This window comes from Artemia sp. Qi Xiang Cuo, chromosome 1 (genome assembly GCF_049724085.1).
Source record: "Artemia sp. Qi Xiang Cuo chromosome 1, ASM4972408v1, whole genome shotgun sequence".
NCBI lineage: Eukaryota > Metazoa > Arthropoda > Branchiopoda > Anostraca > Artemiidae > Artemia > Artemia sp. Qi Xiang Cuo.
This window is the reverse complement of record NC_142794.1, coordinates 1,901,197-1,924,877: the sequence shown is the minus strand read 5'-3', so window position 1 is coordinate 1,924,877 and position 23,681 is coordinate 1,901,197. Positions and strand designations below refer to the sequence as shown.

At 35.4% G+C, this 23,681-nt stretch overlaps 1 long non-coding RNA gene across 1 annotated transcript in view; it reads left to right on the top strand.

Annotated features, from left to right (window-relative positions):
* The window catches only part of LOC148955895 (uncharacterized), a 77,953-nt gene that overhangs the window by 28,749 nt on the left and 25,523 nt on the right, over positions 1–23,681 (top strand). The window contains exon 2 of the long non-coding RNA XR_016141751.1: positions 10,088–10,177. This is a non-coding gene — a long non-coding RNA (uncharacterized LOC148955895). The remainder of the gene's footprint in view (positions 1–10,087; positions 10,178–23,681) is intronic.

Genomic DNA, 23,681 nt, shown 5'->3' with positions numbered 1-23,681 from the left:
GGGGGATTAGTTTCCCTCAAATCACTTTTGACTGTTATAAAGGGCATCAGCCCCTTCTAATTTCTATCTAATGGGCCTTTTTCAAAGTTTCTACAACAACTCCTCTGATATAAAGTGTCCTGATATCAACACCGACTACAACAAAAAAATAATCCATTATACGCACATCAATCTTTACTTTAAAAATGTCAAGTTTTCCAATCATTGTTGACTATTAGAAAGGGCACTAGGCTTTTCGAATTCCAATCGAATGAGCCTTTTTCGAGTTTCTACGACAACACTTTCTATTAACACCTTATATAGCCCCATGGAATAAATTACAACTCGTACCCTAAGGGCTGTGGAGGTGGTTGTCTTCCTCTAAAACCTAGTTTCCAGAATTTTCAACTTCGTGGCACAAAATGGCTATCTCAAAATTTTTATTGGATGTATCTGAAAAAAGTATGGCCGTGGGAGGGGCGTTAGCCTTTCTTCATTCGCTTTCAACAACTAAAAAAAGACCAAAGCCATTTCAATTTTCAATAAAATGAACCCTTTTTAAGCTTCTATGACGAAGCTTTCAATAAAAACCTCATACACACCCAGGGGATAGCCTAAAATCGTCGCCCTGAAGGCTGGGTGGGGGGGGGGTTGTCATCGTTAAAGACATAATTTCCATAACTTTCTACTACGTTGAACAAAATGGATATCTGAAAATTTTGATTGGATGTGTTTGGGGGAATGGTGGGCGTGAGAGAGGGGTTAGTTACCGTCCAATCACTTTCAACTATTAAAAAGGGCACTATCCCTCTCAATTTCCAATTGAATGAGCCCCTTTTGAAGTTTTTACGACAACTCTATCATTAAAAACCTTATATGCCCCCTGGGCATAACTTACAACCTTTTCCCCGGGGAGTCTCAGGGATTTTTCACCTTTATTGTATTTTTTCAAGAGTTTTACAATATGTTCAACAACACAACTAGCTATAAGCAGTTCTTACACGGTTTAGGGAATATTGTGGCTAAAATAGGGAGGTCATTCCCTCTCAAATTAACTTCGATAATTGAAATTTGCACTATCAAATTCCAATCAAATAAGACCCTTTTAACATTTCTTCAACAACTTTCTATAGAAACCTTATATGCCCCCAAGGCACAAATTACAACCCTTGCACTGAAAGCTCTGATTGGGTTTTCATCTTAAAAGACCTAATTTCCAGAACTTTGGACTATGTTGAACAAAATGGATATCTCAAAATTTCGATTGGATGTGTTTGGGGAAATGGTGGGCGTGAGAGGGGGGGGTAGTTGCCCATTTCAATAAAAAACCTTATATGCCCCCAGGGCATAACTTATAACCCTTGCCCTGAAGACTATGGAGAGTGTCCTGCTCAAAGGTATAATTTACTGAACTTTAAACTTCGTGGAACAAAATGGCTATCAAGAAATTTTGATCAGGAATTTTTGGGAAAATGGTTGGCATGGAAGGGGTGTTTGTTGCCTTCCAATCACCTTCGACTATTAAAAAGGGCACTAGCCAGTTCAATTTCCAATCGAATGAGTCATTTTTTGAGTTTCTACGACGGCGCATTCAGTAAAAGCCTTATATGCCCCCAGGGCATAACTTACAACCCTTGCCCTGAGGGCTGTGGGGGAGTGTCGTCCTCAAAAACATAATTTCTATCTGGAAATCTACAACACTGAATAAAATGGCTATCTAAAAATTTTGATTGGATGTGTTTGGGGAAAAGGTGGGTGTGTGAGGGGGGCTAGTTGCCCTCCAATCATTTTCGACTATTAGAAAGGGCACTAGCCCTTTGAATTTCTAATCGAATGAGCCTTTTTTGAAGTTTCTACAACAACGACTTCTATAAAAATCTTATATGCCCCCAGGGCATAACTTATAACCCTTGCTCTGAAGACTGTGGGGAGTGTCCTGCTCAAAGGTATAATTTCCGGAACTTTGACTGCGTGGAACAAAATGGCTATCTCAAAATTTTGATTGGATTTGTTTGGGGAAATGGTGGGCGTGGAAGGGTTGTTAGTTGCCGTCCAATTACTTTCGATTATTAAAAAGGGGACAAGCAATTTCAATTTCTAATCAAATGAGCCCTTTTTGAAGTTTCTACGACAACGCTTTCTATAAAAACTGTATAGGCCCCCACGACAAAGCTTACCGCCCACGGCCTTAGGGTTATGTGGGGGTTGTCATCCTCAAAAACCTAGTTACCAGAAATTAAAACTGTGTTGAACAAAATGGCTTTCTCAAAAATTTTGATTGGATGTTTTTGGAGTAATGATGGGCCTGTGGGGGGGGGGGCTCAGTTGCCCTCAAATCACTTTCGACTATTAAAAAGGGTACTATCCCTTTGATTTCCAATCGAATGAACCTATTTTAAAGTTTATATGGCAACGCCTTCTATATAGACTTATATGCCCCCGGGGCATAAATTATAACTCTTTCCCTGAGGGTTTTGAGGGATTCTTCTTTTCAAAAACATGTTATCTATTTTAGAATCATCGACGCTGAATAAAATGGATGTCTCCAACTTTTGAGTGGATGTGTTTTGGGGAATGACTGGGCGTGGGGGGGGGGGGCTAGTTGCCCTCCAATCACTTTTGACTATTAAAAAGGGCACTAGCCCTTTGAATCTCCAATCGGATGAGCATGTTTTGAAGTTTCTGCGACAACGCCTTCTATAAAAACTTTATATGCTCCCAGGGCATAACTTAAAACCATTGCCCTGAAGGTTGTGGGGGACTGTCCTCCTCATAAACATATTTTATATCTGAAAACCAACTACGCTGAACACAATGGCTATCTCAAAATTTTGATTGGATGTTTTTGGGGTAAGGATGGGCGTGGGGGGGCTATTTGCCCCCCCCCCTCCCCTTACCCCTTTAGGAAACATCCTCCACGGAAAAATTCTCTCGAGTAACCCCCTCCTCCAGTTCTCCCACCAGAAAAAAATCCTTCCTGAAAATGTCTGTATACTTCCCAATAACCAATAGGCCTACTATATGTAAACAATGGGCAAAGTTTATAACTTGCAGCCCTTCCCCTGGGAACTGGGGGGGGGGGGGGGCTTAAGTCATCCTAAAAGACATATTTATTTGATTTTCGACTATGCTGAACAAAATGGCTATCTCAAAATTTTAATTCGGTGACTTCTGGAAAAAAATGAGCGTGGAAGGGGGCAAAGTTGCCCTCCAATTTTTTTGGTCACTTAAAAAGGGCACTAGAACTTTTAATTACCATTCAAATGGGCCCTCTTATGATATTCTAGGACTAATGGATCGATGTGATCACCCATAAAAAAACGACAACAAACAAACAAATAAACACGCATCCGTGATCTTTCCTCTGACAAAAATACAAAATTCCACATTTTTGCAGATAGGAGCTTGAAACTTCTACAGTAGGATTCTCTGATACGCTGAATCCGATGGTGTGATTTTCATCAAAGTACTGTGATTTTTAGGAAAATAAGGCAAATTTTCTTAGGCGCATAACTTTTGATGGGTAAGACTAAACTTGATGAAAATTATATACTTGAAATCAGCATAAAAATTTGATTTATTTGACGCATCTATTGACATCAAAATTCTGTTTTTTGGAGTTCTGGTTACTATTGAGCTGGGTCGCTCCTTACTTACAGTTCGTTACCATGAACTGTTTGATTGGCTGACATTATATCTTGCGTTTAAGTTGCGTTTAAGTTTGCGTCTAGTTGTAGAGAATTTGGGTTGTCCATTACGTAGAGATATTCGCACGCGTAACCGGTTTTAATGGTCACCATTCGATTCTGCCTATATTTCGCCAACTTTAACTAATAAAAGGTTCATACGTTATTTCAACGGTTTGGGTTGGTTTTCAGGCCCCCCCCCCCTGCTGAGATTTGTGTGGCCTAACTATACATTTTATGATACTAACTACCGATTACATAGAATATAATATGGAAAACTTGATCACAAATAAAAAAAAGAATAAGTATTTACTTGCTAAGCACATTTTTAATAATTCTAAATTTTTTTATGGAATCATTTTATGTTGTTTATTTTTTATGCCTCACTTTCGAGGATTATCTCAGCGATTGATTGAATTCTTCTTTTATGTCTCGTTTACTAAGTTCTATTGGTTGACTCAGCGGTTAGTAATTCAATTTAACTTAGGTTAGGAAATCACTTATGCAGTTTAATCATTAAACTATATAAGTGTTTTCCTAACATAAGACATTAAAGTCTAATGTCTTCTAATTTTTATAATAAATATAATACATGATTTTTAGCAGTCGGGATGAATGTGACGCTATAATGATTTAAAACTAGTGTATTTTTCGTACTTTTGTTACCCCCTGTGAAAATTTCCTAGCCTTGGCAGAATTTTGGCTATCGACAGATACTACTTACTGATATTAACGAATATGGTTGAATAAAATTTATTATAAACAGAAAATAATATACGTTCACTTGCTAAACACAATTTTATTGAGTCAAAATAATGTTGTGTAATTTCTCTGGTCCGCTTAATAAGGTTTTGCTGATTGATTCAGTGGTTGATAATACAATTTAGCTTATTCTCAGGGGCCTTTGACGCAGCAACCTAACTATTGAAATGAATTAAATCATTTTTCATCTGAACTGAATTCTAATTGTTTTAGTTTCAACAAGTATGTAACCCAAGAGGTCAATATTAGGTAAGATTTGTTTGTTGTTATCTTTTTTTTTGGGGGGGGGGGAGGGTGAAAGGGGTTATGTCAGTTATGTTGCGTAGTTAGTGGTATCATAAAGCGTATTTTAGGACTTTTAATAAAATAACATTTAAGGAAGATGAAAATCGGACACAACCTAAAATTCAAAATGTTTTTTTTTGTAGATAAAGGCTTGCAAAACTTAATTTGGTAATTGTAGTAGAATATTCCCCTTCTGAACTGGCTGCAACAACCCCAAAATTCTGTCTTCACTCTGATTAGAAAATTCTAAAAAAAATATTTTTTTTCATTCTGATTAGAAAAATACTAGTTAATAAAATTTGTATTCGCTTTTATTTTATTTGGATCTCAATCCCCCTCCCCTCTAATGCCTTTATAGGGCCCAAGGCTGAACACTTAACTTACTAATTCTGTTGTTGTTGTGTTCAACTTGATATTGTGGGCTAAGTTTTCATGAGAAACAGTAAAAAAGGTACTTCCTTGTTAGCCCGTTCACACTCGAGACTTTGGATAGCGAAGATCAGAGAATTACCGGTTTTTTGTAGACCGGTTTTTCGACATCCTAAATTTGTAGAACCTTCGATTAATGCGCAAGCAGGGAGACAAGCATATAGTTCAATTTGTCATTCCACACTCTTTCTTAATATAAAAATTACTACCATCATTGATGTGTATCCCCTCCTAGTTCCTGAACTTCCCCTTCAGCTCCATCCAAGGTCCCTCACAACAAATTTGCTCATTTTCTTGGTTTGCATTATTGCTGCACTAGGTTTTCATCAACAATTAATTCATAATGCCAATTCGATCAAACTTAGCATTTTCAATTTTGATGTCATAGAATTTTGATTTCAATGAATATATTTAAATCGGCTTATTATACTGATTCAAAATATATAAGATTCATTAAACTTAGTATTACCCATAAAAGGCTACAAACCTAAGAAAAGTTGCCTGATTTTCTAAAAAAGAGGAAAACACCCTCTAAAAAGTCAAAGAATCTCAATGAAAAACACATCATCAGATTCAGCGTATAGAAGAACGCTACTTTAGAGGTTTCAAGCTCCGATCTGAAATAATATGGCATTTTGTATTTTTAGTCAAACAGTTCGTGGGAACGAATCAAACAGTTCGTTGTAACAAACTGTAAATAAGTAGCGACCCAGCTGAATAGTAACCGAAACTCTAAAAAACGGGATTTTGATATAAATAGATACACCAAAAGAATCGGATTTTAATGCTGATTTCAAATATGTAAGTTTCATCAAGTTTTATCCTACACATCAAAAGTTACGCGCCTGAGAAAATTTGGCTGATTTTCGAAAAAAGGGGGAAAGACCCCCTAAAAAGTATAGAACCTTAATGAAAATCACACCATCATATTCCGCGTATCAGAGAACCTTAATGTAGAGGTTTAAAGCTCCCATCGACAAAAATGTGGATTTTTGCATTTTTTGCCAGAAGAAAGATCACGGGTGCGTGTTTATTTGTTTGTTTTTTTGTTTTGTTTTCCCAGAGGTGATTGTATCGACCCAGTGGTCCTAGAATATCGTGGGAGGGCTCATTGGAACGGAAATTAAAAGTTCTATTGCCCTATTTAAGTGCCCAAAAAAATGGAGGGCAACTAGGCCCCCTCCCACGCTCATTTTTTCACCAAAGTAACCTGATAAAATTTTTGAGATTGTCATTTTGTTCAGCATGTTCGAAAATGTTATAAGTATGTCTTTTAGGATGACTTTATCCCCCGAACTTCCCGAGGGGAGGGCTGAAAGTTATGAACTTTACCCAATGTTAACATATAGTATTGGTTATTGGGAAGTATACAGACGTTTTCTGTGGGGAGTTTTTCTAGTAGTAGGGGGGTGGGTGGGTCGGAGGTTATGTGGGAGAATCTTATCATGGAGGATGTTTTCATGGGGGAAGTGATATTGCTATGAAGGGGACGCCGGACTTCCCAGCATTATTTAAAAAAAGATCAGAAATTTCATATGAAAAAACAAGTATTTCAACTGCAACAGCAGCAACATCGAAACTTTAAACGAACAGAAAATATTACATATATAATTGGGTTCACCCCGTAGTCAATGCCTCGCTCTTTAAGCCAAAGATTTTTTAGTACTTTCATAAGAGCTATTTATTCTAATTAACGGCCTTAGTGATTAAGCGGTCACTTTTAAAGAATTGGAACAAAATTCGAACTTAAAGAGCAAGGTATTGACTAGGGAGCGAACCCCCTAATAAACGTATTAAAAATATATGAATATAGAAGTTCGTTGCGTAAGTTAATTCGTAAGTTACGTATATTTATTACTAATAAAAACGTTCGTAAATAAAATTAAACAAGTTTCGAGAAAGCCATTTAACTAAATAAAAGTAAATTAATATGAAAATTTTGTTTTAATTATTCATGTACGGTGAGCCAAGATCAAAACCTGCATTTATTCAAAAACGTTCAAAAATTAATAAAAAAAACAAGTTTTTTTAAACTGAAAGTAAGGAGCGACATTAAAACTTAAAACGAACAGAAATGATTCCGTATAAGAAAGGGACTGTCCCCTCCTCAACGCCTCGCTCTTTACGCTAAAGTTTGACTCTGTCTCACAACTTTATTTTTCAAAACAATAAAAAACTTTACCGTAAAGAGCGAGGCGTTGAGGAGGGGACAGTCGCTCCTTACTTTCAGTTTAAAAAACTTGTTTTTTTTTATTTAATTGTAAGTAAGGAGCGACCTAGCTGAGTAGTATCCGAAACTAAAAAAAACGGAGTTTTGATACCGATAGATAGATTAAAAGAATCAGATTTTTATGTTTATTTCAAATATATAAGTTTCATCAAGTTTAGTCTTACCCATCAAAAGTTACAAGCCCGAGAAAATTTGCCTTATTTCTGATATCATAGAACCCAACTGTAGAGGTTTCAAACTCCTATCTGCAAAAATGTGGAATTTTTTGTTTTTTGCCAGAATAAAGATCACGAATGAGTGTTTATTAATTATTAAAAAAAAAAAAAATTCAGGGGTGATTGCATCGACGCTGTGATCCTAGAATATCGCTAGAGGGCTCATTCGAACATAAATTAAAGGTTCTAGTGCCCTTTTAAAGTGACCCAAAAAATTGGAAGGCAACTAGGCCCCCTCCCACACTCTTTTTTTCCAAAGTCACGCGATCAAAATTTTTAGATAACCATTTTGTTCAACATGGTCGAAAAATCTAATAACTATGTCTTTGAGGATGACTAAATCCCCCACAGTCCCCGAGGGAAGGACCGCAAGTTGTGAGCTTTGCTTATTGTTTACGTATAGTATTGGTTATTGGGAAGTATGAAGACGTTTTCAGGGGGTATTTTTTCTGGTTGGGGTGGGTGGGAGGAGGGGGTTACGTGGGAGGAAATTTCCATGGCGGAATTTTTCATAGGGGAAGGTACTTTTCTATGAGGGGGGTGCCGGATTTCCTAGCATTGTTTAAAAAACGATCAGAAATTAAATAAAACAGAAGGATTTTCAACTGAAAGTAGGGAGCAACATTAAAACTTAAAATGAACAGAGATTATTACGTATATGAGGGGGTTTGCCCACTAGTCAATACATCGCTCTTTACGCTAAAGTTTTTTCTAGTACTTTCAAAAGAGCTATTTATTCTAATTAAACGGCCTTTGTGATTTAGGGGTCATTCTTAAAGAATTGGAACAAAATTCGAACTTTAGCGTAAAGAACGAGGTATTGACTAGGGGATGAACCCTCTCATATACGTAATAATTTTTGTTCGCTTTATGTTTTAATGTTGCTCCTTACTTTCAGTTGAAAAAACTTTTTCTATTTAATCAGAAGAAAGATCACGGATGCGTGTTTTTTTTACTATTTTTTTCGAGGGGTGATTCGAGGTATCGCACCAATTCGAGGGGTGATTGTATCGGCCCTAGAACATCGAGAGAGGGTTTCTTTGGGCGAAAATTAGAAGTTCTAGTGTCCTTTTTAAGGTACCGAAAAGTTTGGAAGGAAACCAGTTCCCCTCCCGCGCCCCTTTCTTCCCAAAATCATCTGATAAAAATTTTGAGATAACCATTTTGTTCAAAATAGTTGAAAAGTCCCAAAACTATGCTTTTGGAGATAACATGACTCCCCCCCCCAGGCCCTGGGAATAGGTCTTTAAGTTATAAGGTATGCTCAATGCTTACGTATAGTATTTTTTTATTGGGATGTATACAGACATTATTCCGGGGAAGGGAATTCTCTACTTGGGGTGGATTTCTATGGGGATAATTTTCAGTGTGGAGGAAATTTCCGAGGGTGAACGGGGAAAATTTTACACTAGGTGACAGAAGTCCTGTACTTATGGTTTTTTGTCCTACTTTTTGTTTGCATACTCAATTTTGCATGTGGATATATTCAGGGGGAGGTTTTCGTGGGAAATTTTCACCCTCTTTGGATTTCCGGTAAAGCATTTGCATGGAAGGGGGAATAGGGATTTTCGGAGTGATCAGAAAAATGATTAGAACTTAAAGGACTTTTGAATGAAAGTATGCTAAGGAGAATTTTTCAGGCTGAATCCTCTGCGAGAAATTTTACGGAGTTAGATTTCTAGCGAGGATGGAATTGTCCAGAAGAAATTTTACGGGGGGGTGTATTTTAAGTAGGAGAAACTTACCACGGAGCATTTTCCCTTGAGGGGAGGGAATTGAAGGGTGAACCAGATTTACCGGCATTATTTGAAAAACGATCAGAAATTAAATTAAAAAAAACGAATTTTCTTTAACTGAAAGTAAGGAGTAACATTACAACTCAAAACGAACGGAAATTATTCCATATATAAAGGGGTTTTCCTCCTCCTCAATACTTTTCTCTTATGTTAAAGTTTGAATGTTTGTCTAAATTTTTTAATTAGAATAGCAAGCTTGTTTAAAATGTGCTATAAACTTTAGCGTGAAGAACGAGGTATTCAGGAGGGGAACTTCCCTTTCATATACGGAATAATTTCTGTTCGTTTTGAGTTTTAATGTTGCTCCTTACTTTCAGTTGAAAAAACTTGTTTTTTTATATTTAATTACCAAGCTAAGATCAAAATCACTGCACCACTATAGACCCTTCATTCTCTCTGTAACTGACAAATAGGGGTATTCCCTTAGGCCCCTAAAAAAGTACAAAACTCAATTTTTTGGTTTTCAGCCCGTTGCATCTTCTGGTTCAGATCTAGGAAACTTTACAAAACGCATAAAAAATTTTTTATATGCATTTTGTTACTTTTTGTACGGGTTGGACAAAAATTTCAGAGAGGAGGATTTATAACCGGTAGCCCCCCTCCCTCTGGATATGGCTTTGGTGAGGGGAAGGATCATCTCTCCAGTGTATTTTCGCCATAATGATGTTTTCCCTTTTTTCCTTCATGTTTCATTTCCCTTTCTAGCTCTTTTGAAGACTGATAGAAGATCAGAAACCCTTAGAGATGGAGAAATCTAAAGAAAATACACCAAAAGAGATAAATGAAGCGCAAAACGTGAGTTGTTTTTGGTTTTGCATCTATCGTTTCATAGAATTGAAAAGTGCATGAGTTTTATAGATTATGAAAGACATTCAATTTAGTCGATCGAAAAACTAGTGAAAGTTGGTTATGATAAAAAGAATCGCATCTAGTGATAATTTTCGTTACAAGTTAATCTACATACGCAGATGAAAGGTGTGTTTTCCTTTAAATAATATTTTCCTTTTAATCTAAGGGCCGTTTTATATTCAAGTAGGTCATAAGAGGATCAGAGGAGTACGTTATTCCTAAATTCTATTATTCTTGTGAATTTTTTCCTTTAATTAGCATAAAATTTGCCGTTTTTTTTACCGTTTTGAGGAATTTAAATTTAAGCCCAAATTAAGTTTGTTCTAATGGAAATGTTTTTTACTCTGGGCTTTTTAACATGCCCGAACTCGATGCTCAATTTTATGGAGCTGGTACCGGCCAAAACAGGGAAAAAAACTTTCCCTACTACAAAACAGGGAAAAAAACTTTCCCTACTACAAAACAGGGAAAAAAACTTTGGTACCGGCCAAAATAGGAAAAAAAGAAACAAATCACTTTGCAAACTGTCCAGCCTTACTTATTTTGTTTTAAGTATTGCAATGGGCACCGGCAGAGGGGGGGGGGCATGGGAATGTGAAACTTATTTTGTTTTAAGTTTTGCAATGGGCACCGGCAGGGGGAAGAGGGGGGCCCTGGAAATATGGGACTATAAAGTAATTATAAGGAAACCAAAGGAAAGAGAGCAGAATAGAGAAAAACTAATGAAAAAATGTGTGTTGCCCCATTGTTGCAGCCTGCCAATAGATTTTGACCCTTAATAAGCAAAACTTAAGTTCTAATTTGTGGCTGAGTCACCCCTTTCCAGTTTTCCACAAATATTTTTGCATCATGATTTGGTTGGAACAAAAAAAAAAAGAAATTCTTCATAGTAATGAATGGTAAGTAAATAACGATCCTTGTCAATAATTAAATAAAAAAAACTAGTTTTTCTAACTGAAAGTAAGGAACGACGTTAAAACTTAAAACGAACAGAAATTATTCTGTATATGAAAGGAGCTGTCCCTTCCTCAACACCTCGCTCTTTACGCTAAAGTTTTTTATTGTTTAAAAAAATAGGGTTGTGAGAAAGTCAAACTTAAGCGTAAAGAGCGAGGCGTTGAGAAGGGGACAGCCCCTTTCATACCCGGAATAATTTCTGTTAGTTTTAAGTTTTAACGTCGTTCCTTACTTTCAGTTAGAAAAACTTGTTTTTTTCATTTAATTTTTGAACGTTTTTGGATTACGGCAGGTTTTGATTTTGGCTCACCGTACATGAATAATTAAAAAAAACTTGCATATTAATTTTACATTTATTTGGCTAAATGGCTTTCTCGAAAGATCTTTAATTCTATTTACGAACGTTTTTATTAGTAATAAATATACGTGACTTATGACTTAACTTACGTAACGAACTTCTATATTCATATAATTTTTAATACGTATATTAGGGGGTTCGCTCCCTAGTCAATACCTTGCTCTTTAAGCTAAAGTTCGAATTTTGTTCCAATTCTTTAAAAATGACCCCTTAGTCACAAAGGCCGTTAATTAGAATAAATAGCTCTTATGGAAGTACAAAAAAAATCTTTGGCTAAAAGAGTGAGGTATTGACTAGGGGGTGAACCCAATCATATACGTAATATTTTCTGTTCGTTTTAAGTTTTGATGTTGCTCCTTACTTTCAGTTGAAAAACTTTTTTTTTATTTAATTTCTGATATTTTTTTTCAATAATCCTGGGAAATCCGGTGCCCCCTTCATAGCAATGTCCCCACCCCCATAAAAACTTCCTTCACGGAGAGATCCTCCCACATAACCCCCAATCCCCCTCCCCCACTACCAGAAAAATCCCCCTGAGAACGTCTGTATACTTCCCAATAACCAATACTATATGTTAACATTGGGTAAAGTTCATAACTTTCAGCCCTCTCCCCGTGCACTTTGGGGATTAAGTCATCCTAAAAGACATAGTTATTATATTTTCGACCATGCTAAACCAAAAAAATGTGTATTTTTTTATTAGTAATTAGCGCAGTTATTAGTACACAAGAAAGTTCGTATAATTATAGAAAACACAAGGATAACAACTTAATAAGGGGCAATTTCGGTAAAAATATGCCGTCAACTTTTGTTTGCATTGCAAGAGTACCAATGAGCTGATAAGCCACTATAATCAGAAATGTTTCCTCTGAACGGAATGCTGGGAATTTCTGTGTTTTCCCCCTGACCAGATACGTTTTTTTTGTTTTATTATCATTTTTTTTCCAGGAGTGATTATATTTATCTAGTTGTCACTTTGAAAAAGATTTATTTTTTTACAATTATGAAGTGTAGAGGTGTCAAATATACTGGCTTTTGGCATTCAAAATTAAATTAAAGATTTTTATTTGATTTTCTTAATTTTATTTTTAATGTTTTACTTTGAACAAACTACTTTGATACCGCGTTACTTTTTATAAACCATGAGTCTGAATGCGGTAAATATTTTGGTGTTTGATAACCATATTCAGTACCGTCAACATTGTTAAATCATATTCGCTCAATGTTTCGGCATTGTTCAACGGAACTAAAAGCTGGAAGTTTATATCTTAGCTTTTGTAATTAGGCTATTAGTTTGTATATTTTTTGTAATTACTTTCAAAAAATTACTTTCAAATTACTTTCAATTTTTCATTTTTATATACTTTTACTTGAATTACTTTTTCCATTGCCTTTAGAAATATGTTTGTCTCTAAGCTTCATTAAATAAAAAAAAAACAACAAGTTTTTCAACTGAAAGTAAGGAGCAACATTAAAACTTGTAACGAACAAAATATATTACGTATATGAGAAGGTTTTCCCACCGCCGCCTCCTCAACACCTCGCTCTTCACGCTACAGTTTTTCGGCACTTTGAAAAAAGGTTACTTATTGTTCTAATTAAACGACCATTGTGTTTCAGGATCCGTTTTCAAAGAATTGGAACAAAATTTAAACTTTAGCGTAAAGAGCGAGTTTTTGAGGAGGGGACAACTCCCCTCATATACGTAATAATTTCTGTTTGTTTTAAGTTTTAATGTTGCTCCTAACTTTTAGTTGAAAAACCTTATTTTTTATTTCTGATCGTTTTTTAAATAACGCCAGGATACCTTGCTCCACCTCCACGGAAAAATCCCCCTTCCCTTAGAAATATCCTCTGGAAAATTCAATCCAGACGAAATTTACCCCGGACAATTACCCTTAACATCTCCACGCGTAAAATTGAATCGGTAAAGAGAAAAGCAAGACATATAAAAAAATTTCATATAGGAATTCTGGCCAATTCACCCAGTGTAAAATTTCCCCTGAAAATTTCATCCCCTGCAAATTTTCCTCTCCATAGGAAATTCTCCCAGCAGAAAATTAGCCCTTCCCTCCCCACTCGAAATATGTATGCATACTTCCCAATAACACATAAAACATTGGGCAAATTTTATAACTTAAAAACCTTTCCCCAGAGGCTCTAGGGGGTCATTTTATTCTATTGGGCCTTTCAACTATGCTGAAAAAAAGCTATCTCAAAATTTTGCTCGTACGATTTTGAGAAAACAAGAGGCGTGGGAGGGGGCCCAGCTTCCCTCCAATTTTTGGTCACTTAAAAATGGCACTAGAACTATTCATTTCCGTTAGAATGACCCCTCTCCCGACGTTCTAGGCCTGCTGGGTCGATAAGATCACCCCTGGGAAAAAAAACAACAACATGTAAATACGCATCCGTGATTTTTCTTCTGGCAAAATTACAAAATTCCACATTTGTGCAGATATGAGCATGAAATCTCTACAATAGGGTTCTTTGATACGATGAATCTGATGGTATGATCAAACAGTTCGTGGTAACGAACTGTGAGTAAGGAGCGACCCGGCTCAATGGTAACCGAAACTCTAGAAAATGGTATTTTGATACCAATAGATACACCAAAATAATCAAATTTAATGTTGATTTCAAATGTATAAGTCTCATTGAGTTTAGTCCTACCCATCAAAAGTTATGCGCCTGAGAAAATTTGGCTTATTTTCGAAAAAAGGGGGAAAGACCCCCTAAAAGTTATAGAACCTTAATGAAAATCACACCATCATATTTTGCGTATCAGAGAACCCTACTGTAGTGGTTTCAAGCTCCTATCTACAAAAATGTGGAATTTTGCATTTTTTGCCAGAAGAAAGATCACGGGTGCGTGTTTATTTGTTTGTTTGTTTGTTTGTTTTTTTTTTTCCCCAGGGGTGATCGTATCGGACCAGTTGTCCTAGAATATCGTGGGAGGGCTCATTGGAATGGAAATTGAAAGTTCTAGTGCCCTTTTTAAGTGACCAAAAAAAATGGAGGGCAACTAGGCCCCCTCCCACGCTCAGTTTTTTCCCAAAGTCACCTGGTCAAAATTTTGAGATAGCCATTTTGTTCAGCATGTTCGAAAACATTATAATTATGTCTTTTAGGATGACTTAATCCCCCGAAGTTCCCAGGGGGAGGGCTGAAAGTTATGAACTTTACCCACTGTTAACATATAGGCTAGTATTGGCTATTGGGACGTATACAGACGTTTTCAGGGGAAATTTTTCCTGGTAGTGGGGGGTGTCAGGGGTTATATGAGAGGATCTTTCCATGAAGGAAGTTTTCATGGGGGAAGGGACATTGCTATGAAGGGGACGCCAGACTTCCCAGCATTATTTAAAAAAAGATCATAAATTTAATACAAAAAAACAAGTATTTCAACTGCAACAGCAGCAACATTGAAACTTTAAACAAACAGAAAATATTACATATATAATTGGGTTCACCCCGTAGTCAATGCCTCGCTCTTTAAGCCAAAGATTTTTTAGTCCTTTCATAAGAGCTATTTATTCTAATTAACGGCCTTTGTGATTAAGCAGTCATTTCTAAAGAATTGGAACAAAATTTGAACTTTCACTTAAAGAGCAAGGTATTGACTAGGGGACGAACCCCCTAATAAATGTATTAAAAATATATGAATATAGAAGTTCGTTACGTAAGTTAATTCGTAAGTTACGTATATTTATTATTAATAAAAACGTTCGTAAATAAAATTAAACAAGTTTCGAGAAAGCCATTTAACTAAATAAAAGTAAATTAATATGACAATTTTGTTTTAATTATTCATGTACGGTGAGCCAAGATCAAAACCTGCATTTATTCAATAACGTTCAAAAATTAAATAAAAAAAAACTAGTTTTTTAAACTGAAAGTAAGGAGCGACATTAAAACTTAAAACGAACAGAAATTATTCTGTATATGACAGAGACTGTCCCCTCCTCAACGCCTCGCTCTTTACGCTAAAGTTTGACTCTGTCTCAAAACTTTATTTTTTAAAATAATAAAAAACTTTAGCGTAAAGAGCGAGGCGTTGAGGAGGGGACAGTCTCTTTTATATACAGAATAATTTCTGTTCGTTTTAAGTTTTAATGTCGCTCCTTACTTTCAGTTTAAAAAACTTGTTTTTTTTATTTAATCGTAGTTAAAGCAACTTTTCTTGTTTTTCAAGCCAAAGGATTTTCTTCGTTATTCAACCAAAGGAGCTGCAAGTTTCCTACGTAAAGGTTTCGGACAAGGTGATTCCTATAGTATACTATGTATTTCCATCAGACTCTATTTTTAGCAGTTATGGGCTACTGTGTTTCTTAGTATTGGACGTGATTGTCTCTTACTAGGTTGCAAGCTGCCGCTGTAACCCGGATTTCATTATGACCGTTTTAGTTGGATGTCTGAAATTCACCATTGTTAAAAAATAATTTTACTTAGTGTTTATCCCTATTATTTTCTAGCTATTAATCAATTTTTCACGAAATATCTATGCATTTTTCACATACCGAAAGCAATACCACCCCTAAGAAAAAATTATGTAATTTGCTCATTAAATTGCAATATGGAGTAGATGAATGTGGTCAGAAGCAGAACCAACAATCTTTCTGATTGTTGGCATTTGTTTTCAGATTTTACAAGGGTAATGGCTTCTACTTGCACATTTATTTGTGCTTTATGTTTGTTTTTCATTTACTGTGACTCTCGCTTTCGCTTGTCTTCTAACCGACGTTTTTCATATACTTCATTTTCTTTTGATTCTCACTTTTGTTTGTCTTCTAACCGCACATTTCATTGTCTTCATTTTCCTTCATCATGACGTTACACATTTCTTCAATGCCCTTTGATTTAGCTGTTCATATTAGTCTTATCACGTTTGATGACCCTGGCTGTTTTATGTCTTTTAGCCGCCCGGGTCATTTTTTAGAAATTGTGGATTTGCGTTTACTGGTTCCTCCACTTGGTCTTGTCACGCTTGGTGGTCCAGGTAACTATAAAAAAAAAATTTCTAGTTTAATTAACTCCTTCTTTCCAACTGTAAATTTTCTTTTTTCTTGGATACTTGTAATAGCTTTGGATACTTTTATCCAATAGCTTTGATACTATTAAATTATTTTTGATAGCATCATCTATTGATAACCGGCAATTCCGTCATGTAATATTAATTTTAGTTTTAATTCAAAGGAAAGTGCAAAAATGGAAACTGTAACTTATATGTAGGGAGGATTTGCAGAATTTTGTTATTGTTTTTTTTTTTCATTCATTTTCATTTGCCGTTAGTAATAATGCTCTTTGTTGCATGTTTTCTAACCTAATATTTCTTTTTGTTTCATTTTTGCACATAATTGCTTTAAGCATTTTGTGACAAAACATAAAATCGCGGATTTCGGTCAAGACCTCCACTTGACCACCCTCAGTGCAGAATAAAACGGACAAAATATAAAAACTAAAGCTTAAAACAAAACACAAAACAAAAACAAGATGACGCTTTCAGAGTAACTATTAAAAAGGGCACTAGCCGTTTCAACTTCCAACGAATGAGTCCTTTTTGTAGTTTCTACGACAACGCTTTCTATAAAAACCTTATATGCCCCCAGGGCAAAACTTATAACCCTTGCCCTGAGGGTTGTGGGGAGAGTGTCATCCTCAAATACATAATTTCCGGACCTTTCAACTACGTTGAACAAAATGGCAATATAAAATGTTGATCGGATACGTTTGGGGAAAGGGTGGGCGTGGGAAGAGGGTTAGTTGCCCTCCAGTCACTTTCGACTATTAAAAAGGGCACTAGCCCTTTCAATTTCGAATCGAATGAGCCTTTTCGAAGTTTCTACGACGACTCCTTCGATACGAAGTGCCCTGGTCTAAAAGATGAAACCAAAAATACATTGTGCCTACATCGCTCTTTCCTTAGGCAGCGCTATCGCGCTGCCTATGATAAAGAGCTCTTTGAAAGTACTAAAAAAAGACTTTAGGGTAAAGAGCGAGGTATTGACGAGGGGTCAAACCCTCTCATATACGTAATAATTTCTTTTGTTTTAAGTTTTAATGTTCCTCCTAACTTTCAACCGAAAAAACTTGATTTTTTAATTTAATTTCTGATCGTTTTTTTAATTTTGCTGGGAAGTCCGGCATTCTTACATGGAAAATTCTCTTCCCCCATGAAGAATTCCTCCATGGAAAGATCCTCCCATGTACCCTGTCCCTCTGAGATATTGTTAACAACAATTTATGCAAGATATTTAATGCAAGATATTGTTAACAACATTTGCTACTACAGTGTTGTACAAAAATGCAGTTTTTCCTATATAATTGATTCTATTTTAAAAACTTTTTTATTACAAACGGCACTAGATGCAGCAATTTCTTTCAAATGAGTCATAAACAGCTCTCTATGATTTTCCGGTGCCCCACTAGCTGCACAGAAAAAAAGAAAAAAAAGATGCCGTTGACACAGAATATCGGGCTTGGAGCCACTTCTCTTATTTTTCAAGCCAATGAATTTTCATCGTTATTCAAGGCAAGGGACAGTTAGTTTCCTATGTAGGGGTATTAGACAAGGCGGTTCTAATAGTGTACTTCTTTTTTGATCTGACTCTGGTTTTAGGAGTTATAGGTTATTAAATTTCTTAGTATGGGACGTAAAAGTCTGTTATTAGGTTGCAAGCTACCGCTGCAACCCGGACAAGATATTTACCGGATTACAAACAGGAAAAAGCCTTAAGCTTTTTCTTCGTTGGAATAGTAAGACACGGACCTCATAATACTTAACTGGACCAATCCTTTATATAAAACAAACATAAAGGACTATATACTATTCTTTGGAATAGTAAGAGATGATCCTCAAAGAATCAGGCAGCTAACTGAGTCCATAATTTGGTTTAACATAAACTTCATTAATCAGATCCATATATCCTAAATATTCTAGTGTTTGGGATAGCTGGCTCTCAACCACTTGGCTTGAGTTCGATACCCGGTATGGAAAATTTTACTTATGATGATTTCTTAAAGAATATAATTAAAATAATCATGTGTATAATGATTCCTTTTATTACATCAGTTACTATGGGCTACAGTTAGTTCCTTAATGTAATAATAAATTTAAAATCAGCCTAAAAATGGGTTCTTTTGATGTATCTATTGGTATCAAAATTCCGTTTTTTAGAGTTTTGGTGACTATTGAGACGAGCCCTCTTACTATACAGTTCGTTACCACGAACTGTTTGACTATATCCAATGAAACCAGCATAGGCTCCATTTATAAGGAACTGTATCGGTCCTTTATGTAACTGGCTCTCTCCCAGTTGGCTCGAGATCGATTCTCGGTATGGGAAAATTTTACTTATGAGGTTTCTTTAAGGAATATAATTAAAGTAATCATCTATCTAGTAGTCCTGTTATTGATTCAGTTAATATGGACTACAGTTCGTTCCTTAATGGAAACAGAAAAAGCCTACGGCTGTTTCTTCTTTGAAAGAGTAAGAGACGAAGCTCAAACAATCAAGTAGCTAACTAACTCCAATATATGCAATGGTTTGTCATTCCAATGATCGTCTTTTAATGTAATGACCAATATGATGAACTGCGTCGTTCCTTTATGTAATTATTATTTCAGTTACTATCGGCTACAGTTCGTTCCTTAATGTAAATTTTTGGCTCAGCTTCTAAAGTGTGTATCTCTTGTTCTATATTTCCGTGGAAAAGAAAATAAATTTTTCATTTTATTTTAGTTTTCAGTTCAGAGTCGCTAAGGTTATTATGTAAACTGCAAAAATATTTATGATGTCCTAGAAATAATTTTAATTTTTCAATTAAACCTAGAAAAATATCTGAAAATTTTTAAATTAGTTTTGTTTTTTGCTAGGTCCTAACTGCTTGACACATGCTTTTATGGAAATGATTGTAAACATTGACAAATATGTTCTCAAGTGATACTAACAATAAAATGTTAAAATATGTAATTCTCTGTGGCCTACTCATTACAGCCAAGTTTTCCATGGTCGAGGCCGATTGTGGTCACATAATTCCAGAAGAAAAAATTTGCCCTTCAGTTAGTGCAGGCGTAGTTGAATTATTGAAAATTGATGAGTATAAACCGGCTTCGGTTTGGTTAACGGAAAAAAAAGACTCGTACAAAATAATAGTGGAAAAGACCTTTAGTAAGTCTACTGTATATTGTATAGACGATATTGTTAATATTGACGAAAGAAAAGATGGAAGTAAAGCGTTCAACTTAACTGTCGGGAAAAGCTATGCTGCTGCTACACGTTTAGACTACAATATAACAATTAATCGCCGGGCACGAAAATTAAGATACTGCACCGGTTGGCACAAGGAATGGAATAAACTTAATGATGAGCAAAGAAACTGGTTATATGGAGTAAAGGAAAATTGCAAGAAAGGTATTCCGTTCCCAGACTCTACGGTTGAAGCCCCGCAAGAAAAAAAACCTCGGCGGAAAATAGTTGAAATACTAGTTGGAGTTTTTGTGATCTATATAATTGTAATGATCTATATATAATTGAGAAAAAAAGATGATGTTTAGGAAGAATTTTGTAGTAGCTGCCACTTTTCTTGATTTTCATGTCAATATATTTCCCTTGTTGTTCAAGCCAAGGTAAAGTAAGTTTCCTATATAGGGGTTTCAGACAAGGCAGTTCTAATGGTGTACTTTTGGTTTTTGATCTGGGTCTTGTTTAGGAGTTATTACCAAAACCATAAAATATGTGATTAATAGTGGACAGCAGTATGAAAAGACATTAAATTGCGTAAAGAGCAAAAAACTGGTAATTGCAACAATATTTCTATAAATTTTAATAAGGCATTACAACAATTCAAAAACCTGAAAAAAGAAAACGTTTTTGAAAGCAATCAGTTATATAATGTTAGTAGGAAAGCCCAAAAAACTAAAATTTGCAATTATTACAGACGATGATTCTTTGTTTTGACAAGGGATTACAAAAAATTAAAAACCTTAAAAAAGAAAACCAAAAGTTTGAAGCTTAGTACATATCGCTGTTAGAAACTGGACTAGCTTCAATAATCAGATTTATTTGAACAGACTGCAGCATGAAAAGACGTTAAATTGCGTAAAGAGCAAAAAACTGGTAATTGCAGAAATATTTGCATATATTTTAACAAGGAACTATAACAATTCCAAAAATTTAAAAAGAAAACCAAAAGTTTGAAGCTTAGTAGAAATCGTTGTTAGAAATTGGACTTGCTTTAATAATCAAATATATTTGAAAAGACACATTATGAAAAGACATTAAATTGCGTAAAGAGCATAAAGCTGGTAGTTGCAAAAATACTTGTATATTTTTTAAAAAGGGATTACAACAGTTCAAAAACCTTAAAAAAATAAAACCAAAAATTTTAAGCTTAGTAGATATCGTTGTTAGAAATCGGACTCGCTTTAATAATCAAGTATCTTTGAAAAGACCCAGTATGACAAGACAGCAAATTGTCTGTGGTTAGAAGGCAAGCGACAACGAGAATCTATATATATAGAATTCTGCCGTGTGCCAAGTGCCTGAGCCTGGCTGCTGGTAATTGCAAAAATATTTGTATATATTTTAACAAGGGATTCCAACAATTCAAAAACCTTAAAGAAGAAAACCAAAAGTTTGGCATATATATGACCTTAAACCGCTACTATATAGTACCGGGAGCACGGTAGTATCGCAGCCGGGCCCCGGTACGCGGCAGGCTTCTATATATGGACTCTTATGGTCGCTTGTCTTCTAACCGCAGGCAATTTGAGCCTTTTCTTGATGTCATGACGTTGCCATAGGTTCAATACAGCCACCCTGTGAAAAATACGAATTCCTCCTTAAAGTCCTGACCTTTCGTTTTTGTGGCCAGCTGTCGCTGTTCCTTGTTTTTCAATCGTAGATTTCATTGTCCATTTTTGTTTATCTTTACCTCAGAAAGTTATTTCTACGCCTTTTGCTTTAATAGTTTAGATTCATACATCATCTCATTTAATTTCTTAATGCTTTACAGATACCAAATACGTCTTTTCCAGTTTCCAACCACATACCACTCTTCAAAATTGTGTTTACAATTCAATGTTTTTCTTTAGATGTTGCGATTCTCTCTTTCACTAGTTTTCTAATTATATTTATCTGTGCTTCATTTTCATTGCTCAACCCCTTAAACATTTTAATGACCTTAAATTAGAATTAGTGCCTTTGTAAAATTACGTTTGTTTTTATTATTGGACCTTTAACTTTGGCCTTGGTTTGTTTTTTGTCATTATGAAAAACATAACGCCGAACTTTTGTTTTCATAGGCAGCGCAATAGCGCTGCCTATGAAAATACATCCTCAATACCTCGCTCTTTACGCTTAAGTTTTTTATTGTTTTAAAAAATAAAGTTGTGAGACAGAGTCAAACTTTAACGTAAAGAGCGAGGCGTTGAGGAGGGGACAGCCTCTTTCATATACGGAATCATTTCTGTTCGTTTTAACTTTTAATGTCGCTCCTTACTTTCAGTTAAAAAAACTTGTTTTTTTAGTTAATTTAAATACAAGCAGTTGACACAATCAAAGAATTATAACATTCAATGATGAATTCCATTTGCAAATGGAAAAGAGTTTGAATGGACAATATTTCGTTTCTATGTTTGGCTTGTCCATTTCATTTAGTAGTCTGATTTGAGTAGTTGTGAAGCTAACCATATTTTTCTTATACATATCAGTCATGTAGTAAGTTATTATTTTTTGATTTTAGGGTTAAAGTCAGTAATGAGGTGGAAAAGAAAAAAGATCAGAAAGGCTACTTGTGTCATATATCCCCGACCACTCAAGAAGTGGAGTTAGGTTAACCTTCATGAAATAGGCTATACGTATGATATATGGTAAATTCTGCAGTTCATATTATTGACTTACGAATAATGTGAACCTACCACTCGATAGTAGAAAGGGGGGTCCGACTCCGACGATGACCACGTGGTTTATGGTTTTCTCAGTGAGAATGAAAAAACAGGAATTTTCTCACTTGAAAAAACATGAATTTTCTCACTTTGATGGTTGTTTTCTTGGATGGTTATGGGTGTTGGTCAATTTATTTGATGTTTTCCATGGATGTCAACAGCAATTCATGTCTGTTTTATGGTTTTTGTCAGTGAGAATGAAAAAACAGGAACTTTCTCACATTTATGGATGTTAACAGTAATTTATGTCTGTTTTATGGTTTTTGTCAGTGAGAATGAAAAAACAGGAGCTTTCTCACATTTATGGATGACAACAGCAATTTATGTCTTTAGGTCTTTCGGCGAACCTAATCTGAGAAATTGATTTACACAATAGGCAGGGGAATTATTGAGTCACAAAAGGGGAATTAAGAAACAAACTTCGCTTCTTTGATCTTTAGGCTAACCTAACCTGAGAACTTGATTTACATAATCGCCAATGGAATGTATTGATTCACGAAAGGGGAATTAAGAAACATTATGGTTTCTTTGATATTTATACGAACCTAACCTGATAACTTGATTTACATAATCGCTAGGGGAATGTATTGATTCACGAAGGGGGAATTAAGAAACATTATGGCTTTCTTTAATCTTAGGTCTGAGGGATAAACGTTCTTTAGCTCAGAGAGAAAAATTAATATTTTATTTTTAAATAGAGCTTCATTGATCTTTACTGTTAGGAATTAGAAATGCCATCACTTGTTATCTTGGAATTATGCGGGAGTCTAAAGAGATAGAAATTCTATTTTTAAATACGGCTTCACTGAGCTTTAAGTCGAAGAGATAAATTGATATTCTAACGAAACCTTAATAGTGTAGCTAGGAAATTTATGAGATGAAAAAATTAATGTAGGAAAGGGTTTCCTAGAAATTTCAAATGCGTCAACGCAGAGATGCCAAAAACAAAAGGAATACACTGAAGTTACGATTAGGGATTATTTGGGCAAAACCGTTTTAAGGAATTATTTCGGCGAAACAGTTAGAGACATTTTAAAAGATGATTTAAAAGATGATTTTAGAAGAGGATTTGAGGGTGAAACTCTGTGGTCGTCATAATACACAAGTTCCATTTGCAGAGTGTTGTGAGGTCCCCTACCACAACCCCAAAGAGTCCTCATACCCCACCCCAACCCCGAAGGGTCCTC